Consider the following 19,467-nt stretch of genomic DNA (forward strand, 5'->3'; position numbering starts at 1 on the left):
TTTCCAACCAATTGATAAACAAGGAGATATATTTCCATCCAGCTTTCAACAAGAGCAAGACGAATTTGGCTTTGCAGCTGAGATTTGGAGGACGGCCGCAACAACAAATCTGAGAAAATCGTGCTCAAAGAACCCTGCATTTTTCTCAGTACAAGCCGAATTTGGGCAAACTGTTCTGTGTTAAAGTTAATTTGGTCCGGTTTGGACAAAACCCATGTTCCAGATTTTCCAGATTCTGCTTCATTTGCTCAGAATCTCAACCGCAAAACCGTCACTTCTTATTCCAACGAATTTCTGAGTTGGCACTTTTAATGATCAAATCTTCAATCTGCAAATTATCTTGGAGGCTAAAAATGGTGAATAATGTTACAACTGATTTATTAAAACTATCATTGATAAAATAATGCATAATCATCAATTTATTAGAAATAAAGGAGAATAAATAATATTCATTCATAGAAGCATAAATCATCATAAAATGGATTTATATAATAAATGACATGATGAAGAATAGTAGAAATGGGTGGAATAAGTGTTCAAAAGTGATAATAATAATGACATATTAACGGCCCAACATACCCGCACACTCAATATGTTGCATGTCCTCATGCAACGAAAACTGAATATATTGCATGTCCTCATGCAACCCAAAGACAAAAACCATGTGTTAACCAAGCAATAAAAAATATGTTCATCTCAGCTCATGAAATGGATAGAACAAATGAATTCTTCCTTAATTAATGAATATTCACTTTTAGTAATCTTGATGAAGGCATAACAATTTTTACATTGTCATTCAACTATATGTATATATGAAGTTGCAACAAAATATGATATAAGTAACATCAAACTTCATTAACCATTTTCTCAAAAACTACAAACCAGCTTTTGTTAAAATTTGGCAAGTAAATTTATAATATATGAATTCTTTTATGATCCAAAAAATCAGACTGTTTTGATGCACAGATCATGAGATATAAACAAAATGGCTGTAGGTGAGAGTGCATGATTTCCGAAATTTTATGAACCAATTTATCTTGAAATTATCTAGGTATGTGTATTTTAATAATATGTTTGTTTTCTAGAGATCACAAGAATTGAGTTCATAGTTTTAAAAATATTATGGAAATCAATTTCTACACTGAAATTGTATGCCTTAAATGAGAAAGAAAATAGAAAACATCCATCATGCGTAGCAATTCCTCCCCTCTCTGAAAAATTAGCATGCCCTCATGTGATGCTAGAAAACAAATAGAGGTGGTTGCTACCAGCTGTTGAATTCTATGCTTGGTGTAAAACAACATGGAAGAAGGGAGGTGTTGAGAAGGAATAAGAATAGCAATGGATGATAAAGAATATGAATAACATGGTTATAAGAAAGAAATGAATGAAAACAACACTCCTGCAAACTGAAAGATGATATGTCGTTGAAAAATGGGAAGTGGTACAGATGTGGAGTGAAGGATGATAAATAATGCTCAAAATGGATTTTTATGAAATTCTCTTAAATTCGTAATAAATCAAAAAATTATGCGATTTTACCTCAAGTTTTACCTCCAAAAATGTGGAATGACATATATGGACTGGCATTTGTTGAAGCTGATGTAGGCAGAGTTGGTGCTGAAAGTGATACAAAAGGTGGAATCCAGGTAAGCACATCATGTCTGAAGAATTGTTCACGTTCGCGAGCCTCTTCTGTTAAGTGCAATAGTGTGGTCATGCTATGAATAAAATTCTGCCCATACTTGTTGTTTTCCTGCAAACAAAGCACTATTTGGCATACAATGTTCTTGAATCCATAGTGTTAGTTTTGAATAGCAACAGATAAGATGCATGCAAAAATTTCAATCAGAAAAACTTTTGTATACATGCAATACTGATATTTTGTCAAATCAACAAGTTATCGCAGAGTGCAGTAATCATGTCACATGCAATCCCATAATGCATACATTCCCCTCTCCAATTGAAAAAGGGATTTCATGACCATAAAGCCTATGAAAGGTGTTATGCTGATGGCAAGGCAAGGGAATGAACAATACAACAGTAGAGTACACATATCAATGATAGGACGACGAGAGTTATGGTTATAATGAGAGCAGAGTGTGTAAAGATAGTTATGAATAAGAGATAGGACGCTTTGAATTGATGATAAGTGATGAAAAAGAGAAAAAGAACAACAATATGCCAAAAAGATGCTTTACTGATATGATGCTAGCTGAAAATGATGCGATTGATCATAAAACAATTTCTCATGCATAAAGGTTCAAAACAGGGAAAAAGTTAAGGAAATAACTTCTCTGATAAAAAGAAAAAATAAGAAAAGGGTATTATAATAATAATTGACGATAAAATATAACTTCAATACCATAAGCAGAGCCGCTGTTGCCAGCAGGCGTCCATAGCCTCGACAGGGTTGCTTTTTAACCCATATGAGCCAGGATCCTCAATTTATAAATGGAGAGTTACAGTGCTGTTCTATAGAAGAGGTCAGTGTGCTGGCGTGGTAACCAGATAACCACACTGCCATTCACTGGGATGTAGCAAAAGTGATCAGGCCGGCTTGTGATGAGACCTCCTGTTCCAAGGATAATTTGGCTATCCAATGGATCATAACCCTGGTGTAGTGGCTATAATGGGAATGCCACTTTCTTACAATCTTATGAACATGGTAGGCTGGCTCGTAATGAGACCCCCTATCCTCTATCTACGAACAAAATTTTGTTGTTATTACACATTTTTATGATAAAAAGAGGGAGGCTCAGTACTCCTTAAGAGCAGGGATGGTGGAAGAAGTTGAACATGCCAATAGAAAAAAAAATATACCCATAATTTCATTTATTACAGACAGAGAAGATTATAACCAGGGAGGATGGAACCAACATGGTATTAAGATGATCAATCAGTATCATGTACAACAGAACACAATGCAGTAAAGTAATATATAAATAATTGTGTCCCTTTTGAAAAAAATCTATCATCAAGGAGCTGTCCTGTTAAAGACCATAGCGTGAATGATATTAACTCGTTTCAAAAGAATCCATAATTCTTGTCCTCATAAAAGTAGTGTACTTCATGCCATAAAATGGAATCAGTTAAAATGTGGTTGAAATGAATTAGGAATAATCCCACAAGAGGAAGGAAGGGTTGCTCTAAAAAATATTCCCAAAATGTTGTTTTTTTTTGAAGTAACAACGAAAACACTAAAAAAGAAAGTGGTGTTCTGTGTAGGGAACAACAAAGAAAATGCATGTGAAAAAGTGTTGTTCCTTAAGAGGAACAAAAAAAAGAAGCTAAAATGTTGTTCCTTTGAAAATGAACAACAAAAATGTGAAAGTGTTGTTTCTTCAGAAAGGAACAACAAAAATGTGAAAGTGCAGAAGTGCTGTTCCATTCGGAAAGAAACAACAAAAAGTAAAAGTGCAGAAGTGCTGTTCCATTCGGAAAGGAACAACAAAAAGTGAAAGTGCAGAAGTGCTATTCCATTCGGAAGGGAACAACAAAACGTGAAAGTGTAGAAGTGCTGTTCCATTCAGAAAGGAACAACAAAAAATGAAAGTGCAGAAGTGCTGTTCTATTTGGAAAGGAACAACAAAACGTGAAAGTGCAGAAGTGCTGTTCCATTCGGAAAAGAACAGCAAAAAGTGAAAAAGGAACAACAAAATGAGTCGTGGAAAAGGAACGACAAAATGAACCGTGAAAAAGGAACAGCAAAATGAATTGCTGACCAAAAAGGTGCCGTTCCTTTAGAAAATGAATAGTAAAATGAAATTGTTGTCCCTTTGAAAAAGGAATAGCAAAAACGACAAAAGTGCACACAAATGTTGTCCCTTCAGAAAAGAAACAACAAAATGCACAAGCATGAAATGCAAACACGCAAAGATGTACCAAAATGTGGAGGGATAAAAAGGTGTATTTTTAACTCCTAATTACCTTCACATTAATTATCAACTCAGGGACGACTTTTTATTTCAAGAGTGTACTCAGTTTGAGGCGGCTATTTACTCAAGAGTAATGTTTTGCAGTATAGTGCATAAAATGCAAAAGTAAATGAAATCTGGAAACAAAATCTAATTGGAGCAGCAAGAAACTGAAATGTTCTAAACCAATTCATTCACTCAAACAACCATCAATCGAGGATACAGTAGCAATAACTCATTCCTCTGGATATTGATGCAATTGAAATCAAATCGGAACAAGACAATCAATCTGGGAACGAGGAAGCAATAACCAATGTTCTCTATAGTCGACAGTCTTGCTTTAAAGCAATTAAAAGGAAATCGAAATTGAACTAAAGCTGCCATTGAAAGTAAACTAGGAAAACTCTTTAAAAGCAAACTATTGCAATTAATCAACAGAAATGAACAACAAAGTAAATGGGTAGCAAACTGTAATTAAAGGAATCTGAACAGCAAACTCTAATTAATGGAAATCAACAACAAAATACCTTGAAGCCTAAATCATTCATTCGGAAAAATAAGCAATGTATCAGTCAAGGGTTCGACAGTAATAGCCCATCCCTTTGGAAACTGATGGAAAGGAAATTAGAGCATGGACCACGGGTCTGGGAGCTAGGCAATAAATGCCAAGGCTCACTACAACCACAGATCGTCTCTCACACCAAAATAAAGATAATGCGAATAACAGGAAATGGAACAACAGATTAAATATGAATGTACAACAATCCAAATCAAGCACGCAACAAACTTATCATTAAAAGGGACAATAATCTGAGTTTCGATACAATATGCATGAATCACAGCTATAAAGTAACAACAAGTATAACGGAACAACAATCCCGAATAAACAACAGTCACAATTTAAGAATACATCATACAGTTGTACCGATTTAGGAACATACAACGCCGTTAATCTGTAATCGAATGACAATCTGTAAGGAACAACAATGTTATATCAATTATCAACAGGAACAACAATGCGATACAAAGTTAAAATGATAACATAGCATTCCTGTTGCAGATAACGATAATATGCAATCAAGTATATCTAATAGCGCTGATATGTAAAACAGTAAAGTGCGTCAGATTATTGAACAGAGTAAAAGAAAGAGATCAAACCGCACATGAAGCATAAAGATATAATACAACAACAGCGTATTCCACCAGAGGCTGGGCCCTTAGCCGCCAGCAGATGCTACTGGGTTACTTCAGGATCAAAGATGGAATGGCAACTAGATTTATATTAAAATATCAAAGCAGAGTTACAGTGGATTACAACAAGAAGTCTCTCAATCTCTCATCCATTATCCATTCTCTCTGCCATTCTCAATTCTGAATCTCTAATTCATCCTCAATTCCATCATTCGAATCCATCCCATCTCTGATCTCTGTTTTCATTTAAATAGAGAGAGATCAGAGAGCAGTTACAATAGAGATAACTACAACATGATTTCTATTACAAAATTGGATTGTTTCCAACCAATTGATAAACAAGAAGATATATTTCCATCCAGCTTTCAACAAGAGCAAGACGAATTTGGCTTTGCAGCTGAGATTTGGAGGACGGCTGCAACAACAAATCTGAGAAAATCGTGCTCAAAGAACCCTGCGTTTCTCTCAGTACAAGCCGAATTTGGGCAAACCGTTCTTTGTTAAAGTTAATTGGGTCCGTTCTGGACAAAACCCATGTTCCGGATTTTCCAGATTCTGCTTCATTTGCTCAGAATCTCAACCGCAAAACCGTCACTTCTTATTCCAGCGAATTTCTGAGTTGGCACTTTTAATGATCAAATCTTCAATCTGGAAATTATCTTGGAGGCTAAAAATGGTGAATAATGTTACAACTGATTTATTAAAACTATCATTGATAAAATCATGCATAATCATCAATTTATTAGAAATAAAGGAGAATAAATAATATTCATTCATAGAAGCATAAATCATCATAAAATGGATTTATATAATAAATGACATGATGAAGAATAGTAGAAATGGGCGGAATAAGTGTTCAAAAGTGATAATAATAATGGCATATTAACGGCCCAACAATATGAAGACCCAACCCCTAGACCAAGCCCTTCTCATAGTACCAAGTCAACCCTTGCCCAAGTCCTTGATTCTGCACCAACCAACTTCAATATTGCAACTTCGACTTGGCAGCTTCAATACTGCAACTTGTCTCTCTACTTTGACCTGTAGTTTCAGTGTTGCAACTTTTTTGGAAATCCTAATCCAGCCTCCTCCTGGGACCTTCCTAGAGCAAGGCAACTCTCCCAAGGTAAACAAGGTCAATATAGAGTTTCCTCCCTTCTAGATGCAAGATTCTACACTTCGTTCTACTGCAACTCAGACCTAGAATTTCGACCTCCTTCTGCAGCACCAAAAGCCCTAGATATTTGCACATGTGAGAGAGATAGAGCCCAGAAACAAAGATATTTCGTCCTTCTTCCTTCTCCTAGACGTTTGCTCTCCTTCCAACTTCCTAGCTACAAATCAAACTTTTTCTTGATAGATCGAACTTGTGGAGTGAGTGAGTCCCAAATGAGGTCGAACTGCTTCCTTATGTAGCCTTCTCAAGGGGTCAAATTCCCTCCTTTAAGTTGACTTGATGTTCCAAGGGCCAACTTGTACTTTGTAGCTTCCAGGACTTTCTAGACTCAAATAAATCTTTTTACAATTACATTTTACCCAAAAGGGTCTTATAAACATGATGTTGACTCCTTTGACTCATGACAATAAATTCTAAGACCTCACAAACCCTAGAAGCACGAAGAACATGTTTTTACCTAGAAGACCATCAATAATGAACATGAAACCAATGATTTAATAAAAATAACTTTTTCTTTTCTTCTTTTGTTTGTTACATAGGATACATATTGAAATGAGTACAACAATTATGAAGACAAAAACTAGTTACATTTCTCAACACCCTCAAAAGCCAACTTGTACTTTGTAGCTTCCAGGGCTTTCTAGACTCAAATAAATCTTTTTACAATTACATTTTACCAAAAAGGGTCTTATAAACATGATGTTGACTCCTTTGACTCATGACAATAAATTCTAAGACCTCACAAAACCTAGAAGCACGAAGAACATGTTTTTACCTAGAAGACCATCAATAATGAACATGAAACCAATGATTTAATAAAAATAACTTTTTCTTTTCTTCTTTTGTTTGTTACATAGGATACATATTGAAATGAGTGCAACAATTATGAAGACAAAAACTAGTTACATTTCTCAACACCCTCAAAAATAGGGAGGTATTCATAATTGTACAACCAATACAACATCATATCTCAAATTGAAGAGTTCTCACAAGAAGAGTCAGATTGATAAGCCATACCGTAAGCATCATCATCAAGACCAACACTACCTCTAAGGCCTAACTAGACAAGCTCTTCTTTAATCAAGAGCATTAGGCTGGGAGGCTTTACGTGTGATACCGCTACCTCTACAAGGTACATACCCCATCCGAGTGTTTACGAGGTATATTCTTTTAAGACTATCTTATCTTGGATCTCCAATCCTGAGTCCTCAAAGAATATCTGTCTTCTTCGAGCACTCTTCTTTGGTACCTTTCCTTTCTTGGATGTTTTATCCTCAAGGAAACACAAATGCTTATCCAATGCTCCGTCATTCTTTATTCATCACCTGAAGAAGAGAATGCACATGTGATGTCCAACATCACTCGCTCTTAACCAGAGAGGGCATCCCTATTCTCCTTAATCTTGAGAATAGAACCTTGCTCCTATACAAGGAGACCCCTTTACTCCCTCTCAAAACCAGAGGAGATCTAGATTTCCTTTCTATTTGGGAAGTCATCATCACAAGCCTTATATCGCGTCTTCATAAGAGTATCAACTACTTTCATAGCTGCTTAGTTCCCTCTTTGCTCTGCATCATCGAGCTTTCTTTCTTTCGAGGTATCATGGAGCCACCATCTCTCTTTAATCTTGTGACAGGTTCCAGGCCAATCTTCTTGCTTATCACTTTCTTGTTTGATATGAAGGCATTACATTGAGCCTTTCCAAACTTCAAGCTGATCATAGCTTCTTCTTGAAAGTGATCTTCCTTTGACCTTCAGGTTATCTTTGCGTACTGCTACCTTTTAATCCCAAGATGTCCACATCTTGACTTCACAATTGCTAGGTGCCAAATATTGAGCTTCCCTCAATAATCCTCATACATTTTCATCCATACAATTGAACTTGCATCAACTGTCATTATGTATTCCAACAACATTCTACCAAGTACCAAAAATAATATTTTAACCAGATAACCAACAATAATGAAAATTAGACTTACCTCACCATAGTGACCTTCTTGTTCCATCAATATCCCCTCTTAGTCCATCTCCATATGAATCTTCCTTCATGCATCAGAGTGCTGAAGGATCGAACTTGATTACCAATTTACAACTTTTCTTTCGAAGACAATACTGGATGTTAATAATTATCTTACACATTCTAGAGAAAGTCTTAATATACATCCTTAATTAAGTCAAATCTTACTATTTTCAAGCATCATATATCCATATACCTAAGCATATTTTTTGACCAACTTTTTCTCCAAAAGATTCTATACATATGAATCTTATCTAAAGTTTTATATTCAACATGCATTCCTATGCTTTTATCCAATCATCTAGCTATTTATATATCTCATAAAGAGCCTGCATCCTGACCCATTGCATTCTTTCATCCATTTTCCAATATTTCCACATTGGATGGAATGTCTACTAACCTTTGTTATAGTGCTTCTTCCAAGAACCTTTCATAAGTATGGTTCTTCCAAGATCATGATGATCCACCTAAGCAAGATGACTTCTTCTAACATAATGTTAAATAATCCTTGGATGATCAATATGCAAAATGGTCTATCTATCCATTTACCTAGATGATCTCTACAAAGCAACTTAATCATGTAGAACTAGACATGCTACTATCACATGCTTGTTTCTATGATGCTATGCAAAACATACTATCCTAAAAGAAAGAATAATCTTTGCAAAGAACCTGGCAGTGAGTGAACCTTCTTTAGTAGTAAAGATCCTTCACTTCTTCCTTCTTTTCCTTCTTCTCAGGTTCTCCCACTGCTTCGACTACATGAGCTTCACTCCTTTCCTTTCTCTTGTTGTTTTGTTGGTTTGGACAGTCCCTCTTAAAGTGTCCAAATTCATTGCACTTGAAGCATTGAACCTTTGACAAGTATTTTTTCTTGGACTTGCCCAACTTCTCCTTCTTCAACTTCTTGACTCGGACCAGAAAGGCTTGAGATTGCTCATATGATCCAATATCATTCTTGACCTTGATGCTTGATTCTTCCAATATTGTTAAAATTGACAACTAAGGCCAAATTCCACCTTAGGACAACTCATATGATGGAGATGATTATTGCATTGGATTCCACTTTTCGAGAGGTCCATTTTTGATATAAAGATCATCTCATTCTGACAAGTAGAAGTGGAATTTTGAATTTATTCTCTCTCATGCACAAATTGTCAACGCCGGCCTCAACCAAATGTAGGTTCAATAAGCCCAATGGATGTGTCTCCTCACCCTCAACTAATTGTATAAATAGGAGTGACCTCTCTCCTCATTTGGACATCACTCATCACATCATACATCTCTTTCTCCTCTCCTGATTGGTTCGTACAACTTGGGGCAACCTCTCTCTTCTTCGCACGTGTGGCAGGAGGCCAAATTTTTCTGGGACAGAACAAGCCGAATTTCAAAGGAGCAAACCAACGTTGACCATGGCTCATTTGACATTTGTTGACTTTGGTTTTTAGGGCAAAATATTGATCTTTTGAGGCTGCATTTATTGGCACAAAAATCGAGGTGTTTGGGATAGTTTGACCATCGTTGACTATAGATTTGATCGCAGAAAATTACAGTAGTGTTTCTCTCTCTTTTGACTGGATTTGACCGAATTGTTTTCGGTTGACTTTGACTCTCCCTGAAGGTCGAATTGGACTGCTATTGGTTGAGCTAATTGGAGGACATTTAGGTGTTTATTTGACTAGCGTTGACTTTTTGGTTAGGGTTGCAGTGGACTATTGTTGACTGCTAAATTTGACAGGGTTGTTTTGGGCAAATAAATTTGATATTTTTACTCTCTCTGCTAAACTGTTGAATAATAATAAGAAGATTTGATCAAAGGGTTTTCTCCACATTGGGGTTTTTCCCGGGCATCCCCCAAATCTTGTGTCCTCTTGTCTTCTTCACATGTTTTTATGTTCTATCTGCATTTACTGTCAATGTGTTTAAGTTAATGTGATTGTGACTAGAAATAATTGGAAATTGTCATTGGGTTGATAAGGAACATTGAAGTAAATTGTGCTAAAGCATAGAACATACCATTGTTATCTAAGATTTACATGGTATTAGAGCTCAGGTGAAGACAAAGCCCAAGCAAGAGTAAAGAAAAGAAATCACTAAGGGAAGCCGTTGGACTAAAACTTGGAACCAGTCCCAATGACGATTACATCTTACTTCAAATACAAGGACAAGCTTAAGGATAAATTTGACTATCATGCATGGAAGATGTCTTTAGATTTGATATTGCAAGAAAATGATGCCATGGACTATGTCATAGGAAGAGTAGTGGAGCCTCCTTCAAATGCATCCACATCTGCACAAACAAAGTACAAGAAAGGTGAAGTTAAAGCTAAGAAAATTATTGCCTACATTTTTGATTTGGAAACATCTAAGGAGATGTATGACAAGATGGTTGGGATGTTCAAAGTAAATAATGCAAATCAAGTTCCCTTTCTTAAGAACAAGTTGAAAGACATCAATATGGATAGAAGAGAATCCATTCAATCCTACTTCATGAGGATTATCGAGATAAAAAATGATCTCCTATCTATTGGGGTAGTCATTGGTGTTAGGGAGTTCACTCTTATTGCACTTGGAGGCCTTATAAGAGAATGGGACGTGTTTAACACTACCATCCTCAACAATGACAAGATTCTAGGATTTGATGAATTATTGGCTAGATGCATTCAAGAAGAAATAAGGATGATGAAAAGAGACAAGCCCTCAAATGAAAACAATCCTACTGCCTTATCCGCTCATGCTAAGAGGAAGAACAATGCTGGTCCAAGAAGACAAGGTCAAGGGTTCAACCCGAGATTCAAAGAAGGAAGAAAAGGAAGATGCTTCAATTGCAATAGGTTTGGACATTTTGCTAGAGAGTGTCCTCACAAGAAGGATACTCCAAGATATGATGACAACCATAACAACAACTACAAGGGCAATGACAATCAAAGGAACAACAGGTTCAACAACAAAGGAAAGAGGAATGCTCTCGCTGCTCGAAATGGAAATGGTTGTCCTCCCAAGAGGTCGAGAAACTCCAGGTATGAAGAAGTTAATGTTGGTGAAAAACAAAAAGAATTTTATCTTATTTCTGCCCTCATCACTGCCTCTCCTCCGGATATGTTAGATCATTCCTCTGGATATGTTAGATCATTGATTGATTGATAGTGATGCCTCAAGGTACTTCACTGGGTACAAAGAGGCTCTCTCAAACTTGATTAAAAATAAGACAAATATGGAGACTATACTTGGGGATAATGCCACTTATCCCGTGGAAGGAATTGGGACTGTTACTCTTCACTTAAATCAAGGTCAAACCCTTCGTCTACAAGAAGTTTTGTATGTACCTGATCCGAAAAAGAACCTGGTCTCTATTTCTGCAATGGAAGACAAAGGTTTCAAAGTGATATTCATTGATGGGAAGGTTCGTGTTTGGCAAAGGAACCGAAGAGATGCATTCACTATTGGATTTAGGGTTGAAGGTCTCTATTAGGTTGGAGGAAGTCCGTTGGGAGCAATGACTTCTAATACTTCTCTTCAATCTGAATTATGGCACCGAAGATTTGCTCACCTTCATTACAAAGCCTTACCCGATGTACGGAAGAGGGTCACAGGTATGCCTGAATTCAACTTAGATTATGAAGGTTTGTGTCAGGGTTGTGCAGTTGGAAAACATACAAGGGAACCATTCCCCTCAAGTCAAAGTCAAACGACCGATATTCTTCAATTGGTCCATTCTGATCTATCAGGGATGTTGCCCATAACATCTTTGGGTGGATATTTGTACTATGCAATTTTTGTGGATGACTTCTCTTGCAAAACATGGATCTATTTCTTAAAAAAGAAGGACAAGTTGTTCAAATGGTTTCGCTCTTTCAAAGCCTTGGTTGAGAATCAAACATGGAAGAAGATTAGAATATTAAGGACCGATAATGGGACCGAATATGAGTAAAATGAATTCATTGACTATCGTAGAGAAGCTAGGATTAAGAGGGAGACCACTACTATATATACTCTTGAGCAAAATGGAGTTGCCGAAAGGAAGAATCGATCTATCATAGAAGCCACTCGTGCCATGCTTCATGACCAAGGTCTACCGAAGTTCTTATGGGAAGAAGCTGCTAACACCATTGTATATGTTCAAAACAGATGCCTACATCAAGCACTGGACTTCAAGACACTCGAAGAAGTATTCACTGGTAAGAAACCTGATGTTTCTCACTTAAGAATTTTTGATTGTCCCATATTTTCATGTGTCGAAAGAGAAAAGAAACAAAGGAACGTTTGTGGGCTACATTGAAACTTCAAAGGCATATAGAATCTATGTGCCTAGTCAAAGGGAAGTGGAAATAAGTCATGATGTCACTTTTGATGAAGATTCTCCCCTTAGGAAAGTCTGAGATCTTCCTATCCCTAGGAAGGACAATGATGATGATGATGCAGGAAAGCAGGATGAACCTTCGTTTGATGACCCGATGCTCGATGTGGAAGGTCCGATGGATCCCATTGATCCACCTCCTAGTGAGCCCTCTACTTCAAGAAAAAGACCTTTGTGGCTCAAAGATACTCTTGAAGACGCTGAGAGACATATTGCACAGAGGGGGACATTTTGTGAAAGCAAGAAACTAAACAGGTACTAAGGGTACTTAACTGCCATGAGTAATGTTGTACAATTTGAGCCTTGTACATTCGAAGACACTGTGAAACACCAAGTTTGGAAGGATGCGATGAACGAGGAGTATGAGTCAATCATGAAGAATTGATAGCTATCTTATGAAGCTGGGATTTACAAGCAATGACATTGACCCGAACCTATACTTCGAGGTGGAAAAGGAGAGGCCTCTCATTCTGGTCCTTTATGTGGATGATCTCTTTCTAACAGGTGATGACCCTCTCATTCATCAATGCAAGAGGGAGTTGGCTTTAGAATTTGAATTGAAGGAGCTAGGACTGATGCACTACTTCCTAGGATTGGAGGTCTGGCAAAAGCCAGGTGAGATTTTCCTTTCTCAAGGAAAATACATTGTGAAGCTACTTGAGAGATGTGGGATGGTGGATTGCAAGTTCATATATACTTTGATGGAACTCAACTTTAAGAAGCTATGTGGAAGTGTTGTTGGGCCCGGATTAGTGAACCCTTCCGAATATCGTCAACTTGTGGGGCCCTTGATGTTCTTGCTCAACACCTGTCCTGACATATGCTTTGCTATGAACACATTGAATCAATTTATGGTCAAGACTCGAGCCTCATCACATTCATTGGATTGTTGCTATGAATCTCTTGATATATCTCTTGGGCACAATCCACTATGGATTGAGATATAATGTTGGGAATTTGAGGCTTCATGGATATTTAGATGTTCACTGGGCTGATAGTGTGGTGGATCCTAAGAGCACGTATGGGCGCTGCTTCTCTTTAAAAACTGCTTCTATATCTTGTATGAGCAAGAAGCAAAAATCGGTTGCTTTAAGCATCGCTGAGGCCGAATACATTGTTGCGAGTATGGCCTGTTGTGAAGCTGTTTGGTTGAAGAAGCTCTTCAGTGAGCTATTTGAGCACGTGCTGGATACCACCGTGATCTTCTGCGACAATCATAGTGGGATTCACCTATCATTGATATCAGGTACCACTTTATTCAGGATATGGTACAATGGGGAGTAATAAGGCTCCAACACATCAGGATGAAGGAACAAGTCACATACATTTTCACAAAACCTTTATGGAAGGTCAAATTCTTAACTTTCTGAGAGAGGCTTGGAGTCGTGGAATGACCCTCCTATGAGGGTCCCGTATGAGTTGGACACTGAGCTCTGGGAGCTCCTGGCGGCTTTGGGTAACTTCTTGGAGTTATGAACGACCATAGGGTGAGTGGTTCACCTTCCCCTAGTGGTGCGCTAGATACAGGGTGAGTGGTTCACCTTCCCTTGTGATACCCCATGATGGTTGACATGTGTGTAGGGTGAGTGGTTCACCTTCCCCTACAATTGCAGACACATGTATGTAGGGTGAGTGGTTCACCTTCCCCTATGATTGACATATGCATAGGATGAGTGGTTCACCTTCTCCTATGGCATATGAGCAAGATGAGTGGTTCACCTTCTCCTGTCGATGCCCCAACACACATCCTACCCATGGAGTTCGAGACTCATGGGAAGTACCTCTCATCTGGCCAATGAGTTGGGAAAAGATGGTTAGGGACCATAGCACTACCGATGGACGCATCGTGTATTGTTGTACTCCCTATGACTAGGATGCATGGTGTTCAACAACTTGATCTGGGATCAAGGACTGACTTTTGTCAGTGGAGAGTGGTAAGGTCTTATGACTCACTCTCAACCACTTCTTCTTCATTATTACTTCATGATTCAACAGAGCAGAGTAGGGTAATGATGATAGAGATGGTACATGATGACCGGATAGTATGATGACAGATGGATTGGCAGGTGGAATTCTCCTTAGTTGAGAGGGAGTGTTAAAATTGGCAACTAAGGCCAAATTCCACCTTGGGACAACTCATATGATGGAGATGATTATCGCATTGGATTCCTCTTTTCGGGAGGTCTAATTTTGATATAAAGATCATCTCATTCTGACAAGTAGAAGTGCAATTTTGAATTTATTCTCTCTCATGCACAAATTGTCAAGGTCGACCTCAGTCAAATGTAGGGTCAAGAAGCCCAATGGATATGTCTCTTCAACAAATTCTACAAATAGGAGTGACCTCTCTCCTCATTTGGACATCACTCATCACATCATACATCTTTCTCTCCTTTCTTGATTGGTTCTTACAGCTTCGGGATAACCTCTCTCTTCTTCGCACGTGTGGCAAGAGGCCAAATTTTTCTAGGACAGAACATGCTGAATTTCAAAGTAACAGACCAATGTTGACTAGAGCTCATTTGACCTTTGTTGACTTTGGTTTCAAGGGAAAAATTTCGATCTTTTGAGGCCACATTTATTGGCATAGAAATCGAGGTGTTTGGGACAATTTGACTAGAGTTGACTTCAGATTTCACAACAAAAAATTATAGTAGTGTTTCTCTCTTTTGACTGGATTTGACCGCACTGTTTTGGGTTGAATTTGACTCTCCTTGAAGGCTGAATTGGACTGCTGTTGACCGCATTGCTTGGAGGACATTTAGGTGCTGATTTGACTAGCTTTGACTTTCTTGTTAGGGCTGCAGTTGACTGTTTTTGACACGGTTGTTTTGGGCAAGTAAATTTGATATTTGTACTCTCTTTCTGCTGAACTATTGAAAAATAATAAGAAGATTTGATCAAAGGGTTTTTCCCTGACATCCGCCAAATCTTGTGTCCTCTTGTCTTGGCTTGTGTTCTTCACATGTTTTTATGTTCTATCCGCATTTAGTGTCAATGTGTTTAAGATAATGTGATTGCTACTGGAAATAATTGGAAATTGTCATTGGGCTGACAAGGAACATTGAAGTAAATTGTGCTAAGGCATAGAACATACCATTGCTATCGAAAATTAATAAATATGCACTACACCCACAACTCATCAAAGAGAGTTGAATACTTCTTGGAGTAGATGCTTGTTGCAAAGTTGTTCCATTCTGGCGGCAATGCTTTTAGTACACAGATGGTTACTTCAGAATCAATAATTGCTTCCCCAAGTCCTTGTAGATGGTCTCTTAGTTGAGAGACTCTCATGAGAAAGGATGCCACATCCTCATCCTTTGATTTCTTCATTCTATACAACTTGTTTCTCAATGACATTTTTTGTCTTGTTGTACTTATCGAGTACAAATTCACTGGCTTGTCGTACATAGCCTTGGAAGTCTTCAAATTTGCAAGGAATGGAACAAAGAAATCTTTAATGGATTCCAATATGATCCTCCGTGACCTTACTTCCCCTTTCTTGTATTTTGTCAATTCTTGTTTTGTATCTTTCTTAGGTTCAGTAATCTCCCCAAAAACGTATTCCATTACTTCTTGTTTTGTGAGTATCAAGTCAATTCTTTTCTTCCTTGCTAGATAGTTTAATGCCACAATGAGCTTATTGTTCTCCTTGCATAAAGAATCCATATGACTTGAAGATTCAAACATGATGTAATAATATGACACTTGAGACCAAGATTCTCCTTGAAGAAGTGTCGACCCTAAGAAATCTATGTGATTTCTCCAAAAGATCTTTGCTTAAATCATGAATCACATAAGCCTCCAATTTGAGATGTCTTCAATCTTCTTGATGCCTTCAAGATCTTTGAAGAGTCTTCGACAATGTCTTTGAAAGATGTTTCTTGGGATTCTTCCAACAAAAAATTCCAAGGTCCTTAATGCCTTCTTCAAAGATAATAGATCTTCTTTCAAGAGAGATCAACACCCTTCTTGTACTTTTCCTTTGATGTAGTCTTGATCTTCTTTAGTAGAAACCCTCCTTCTAGGTCTTCTACCAATGAGTTTTCAATCCTTCTTGAAGTCTTCTTCTTCAGTCTTTTCTTGAGAGTTTCCTTTTGCCTTCCCTTTGACATGTAATTCCTTCTAGTGTCCTTCCTGCTGCCTTCCTTGTTCACCTTAACTCTGATACCATCTTGGAAAATGGATAGAGGTAACTACTATTCTTATTTTCCTTAACCTTGGTATTTGCTTGTGAATCTTATTTATCTTCTTTGTGTTCTTTAGTTAGATTTTTTCATAAAACAATATCAAGAACAATAACAACAACAAAAGAGGACATAGATATTAGGCTCTCAGCTAGGCCAAAACTCCTCCAAAGGAAAAAATTTGAAAACTCTTCTCTTCTTAGAATCTGCTTCAAAGGAGATACAAAGACCCAAACCCTAGACCAAGTCCTCCTAGTACCAAGTCAACCCTTCCTCAAGTCCTTCCTTGATTCTGCACCAACTAGCTTCAATACTGCAAATTTAATTTGCCAACTTCAATATTTCAACTCATCCTACTACTTCGACCCTGCAATTTTGGTCTTGCAGCGTTTCTGGAAACCCTAATCCAACCTCCTCTTGAGACCTTCCTAGAGCAAGACAACTCTCCCAAGGTCGATGAAGTTAATATAGAAAAATTGGCTATTTGTAGCCTTTCTGCATCCTTCTGCACAAAGCTCCACCGATCTTTTGTTTTTCATACTCGGTAGCCATGAGAATTCCTCTTGGGTTTCTTTCTGAATTCCAAATGCTGCCTTGGTAATGTTAAACACTGAGATGCGGTATGATGTGTTGCCTCTTAACCTGAATATGCCGTGAACATCTTTTGTCTTTATTCAGTTTTAGTATCCAGATCTTCTCAATTAACGATTTTCTACCAATTGTTTCTGAAAATTTCAAATTTCATTTTGACTTGTACACAGAAAATAGAAGGCAAGAAAACTTTATAAATTGAAATTTGTCTCCTGTTTTTCCATTCTTTAAGTCACGGGAACTCCTCCCTTCGATCATTTAATCCATTGTTTGGTGCTTTCATAGTTGAATCCATTGTTTGGTGCCCTCATCAGCTGGCTTATATAATCTGGCTTAGTGGTGGTATATGTCTTGGATGCCTATGGTCATCAAATATTGCTCTTACATGACCAATTTTGTTTTTTATACATGTATGCAAAAGGATAATTCCCCTTTTGTTGTCTATGAATATGCAAAATTATTATTATTCTTTATTATAGAATATTATGTTTTAAGCAATGTGTAATTTTATTAATGGGCATTTAGTTGTCATAAAATTATGAGAATCCATGCTGCTTTATTCTACTTCTTCCTTTTAATTTGCATTATGCATGCATTTGTTATGATTTTGGTGGGTACTTGTGTTGAAGTTGGGAGTGATGGTCAAGGATGCCACATTTGCTATTTTTTGGACGTGAATGGTGGTCAAACCTTCTATTTTGTGTCTTATAAGAAATGGTTAAAAAACAACTTTTTTTTTTCAGAAGAAAAAGCGATATATATATATATATATATATATATATATATATATTGAGGCAATATATGCAGCAAAACCTAAAGAGTACATTGAAGGAGTAGCCTGTGGTTCCCAGAAAACGGTGACCAGACTATAGATAGACAGTTTTTACAGATTTAACGAGGAATAAAAGAGAACCACATACAACATTGGGGCATCCATATAGGAACATAATGCACTAAGCGGAACACAGAAAAACGCCGATGCATGCTGATAGAAGGTCTGATTTCCTAAATACCAATACGACAAGCATAGACAAAGCAACAAAAAAGATGAGCCCGAAACCTGCAAGCACTCAGAACTTATTCGGTGGTTAACAAACAACCTATGCATGCCCATTTTTGATCTTTCTCCTATTAAATCGATTTTGACTTCAAGTTGACCCAATGACAATGGTTTCAACTTTAGCTTATTGATGATTTGGGCATGATTTGTTTGTTTTGTGAAGGGTTTCATTTAGAAATTTTATGGCATTGACATGGTTGGATTATTGTTGTTCATGTATGTGAATCACATTAGACTTTGTCCATTAGGAATTGAGTGTAGGTCATTAAAGGTTTGGGCCTTTTCCCTGCAGAAGTTTGAAAAAAAAATCGAGTTTCCTTCGTATAAGTATTTGTTATATGCATAGCAGATTAGCAAGATGCATGCTTGCTAATATATTGGGTCCTTTTGGCTTGTACTATTTGCAATTATCCATTGAAAGGCTTTATGTTTTGGTAACTATATCTCAAGCTCTCTTTGAAAATCTGTTTGCACGTCCCACTTTGAAAATAATGCATGCAAAGAGGGTTGTGAGGTGAAAAGTCTACTCATTACTATTAATCTACATGCATCTTAGGCATTGCCTCGTGTGTTGATTATGAACTCATACCTATATATTTGGTGGTGTTGGTTTGTACTATGTGCAATTATCCATTGAAAGGCTTTAATTTTTGGTGAACTATATGAACTATATGTGCTCAAGCTCTCTTTCAAATTTTGTTTCCACTTTCCACTTTGAATATAATTCATCCAAAAAGGGTTGTGATATGGAAAATCTACTCATTATTATGAATCTACATGCATCTTATGCATTGCCTAGCATGTTGATTTTGATGATTTGAACCGTGTACATGTAAAAAATGAAGTATGAACCCATACGTTCTAAAACAATACAAGTTTTTGTGGGGAGTTTTACTAGTGACGCTTTGCCAAAGACATGGAAGAATAATGCATTTAACATTCAATGCTTATGGATTTGAAATCAAATATA

The 19,467-nt window shown here is 37.2% G+C and overlaps 1 long non-coding RNA gene across 2 annotated transcripts in view; it reads left to right on the top strand.

Annotated features, from left to right (window-relative positions):
- LOC149159425 (uncharacterized) overlaps nucleotides 1-18,205 on the top strand; it is a 40,203-nt gene extending 21,998 nt beyond the window's left edge. For both annotated transcript variants that reach the window (XR_016261123.1, XR_016261124.1), the window contains one exon: nucleotides 18,181-18,205. This is a non-coding gene — a long non-coding RNA (uncharacterized LOC149159425). The remainder of the gene's footprint in view (nucleotides 1-18,180) is intronic.
- The last annotated feature ends 1,262 nt before the right edge of the window (nucleotides 18,206-19,467 follow it).

The sequence above is a fragment of the Pinus tabuliformis genome, chromosome 5_2, assembly GCF_031772625.1.
Source record: "Pinus tabuliformis cultivar Carrire ecotype Pingquan chromosome 5_2, CPIR1, whole genome shotgun sequence".
Lineage (NCBI taxonomy): Eukaryota > Viridiplantae > Streptophyta > Pinopsida > Pinales > Pinaceae > Pinus > Pinus tabuliformis.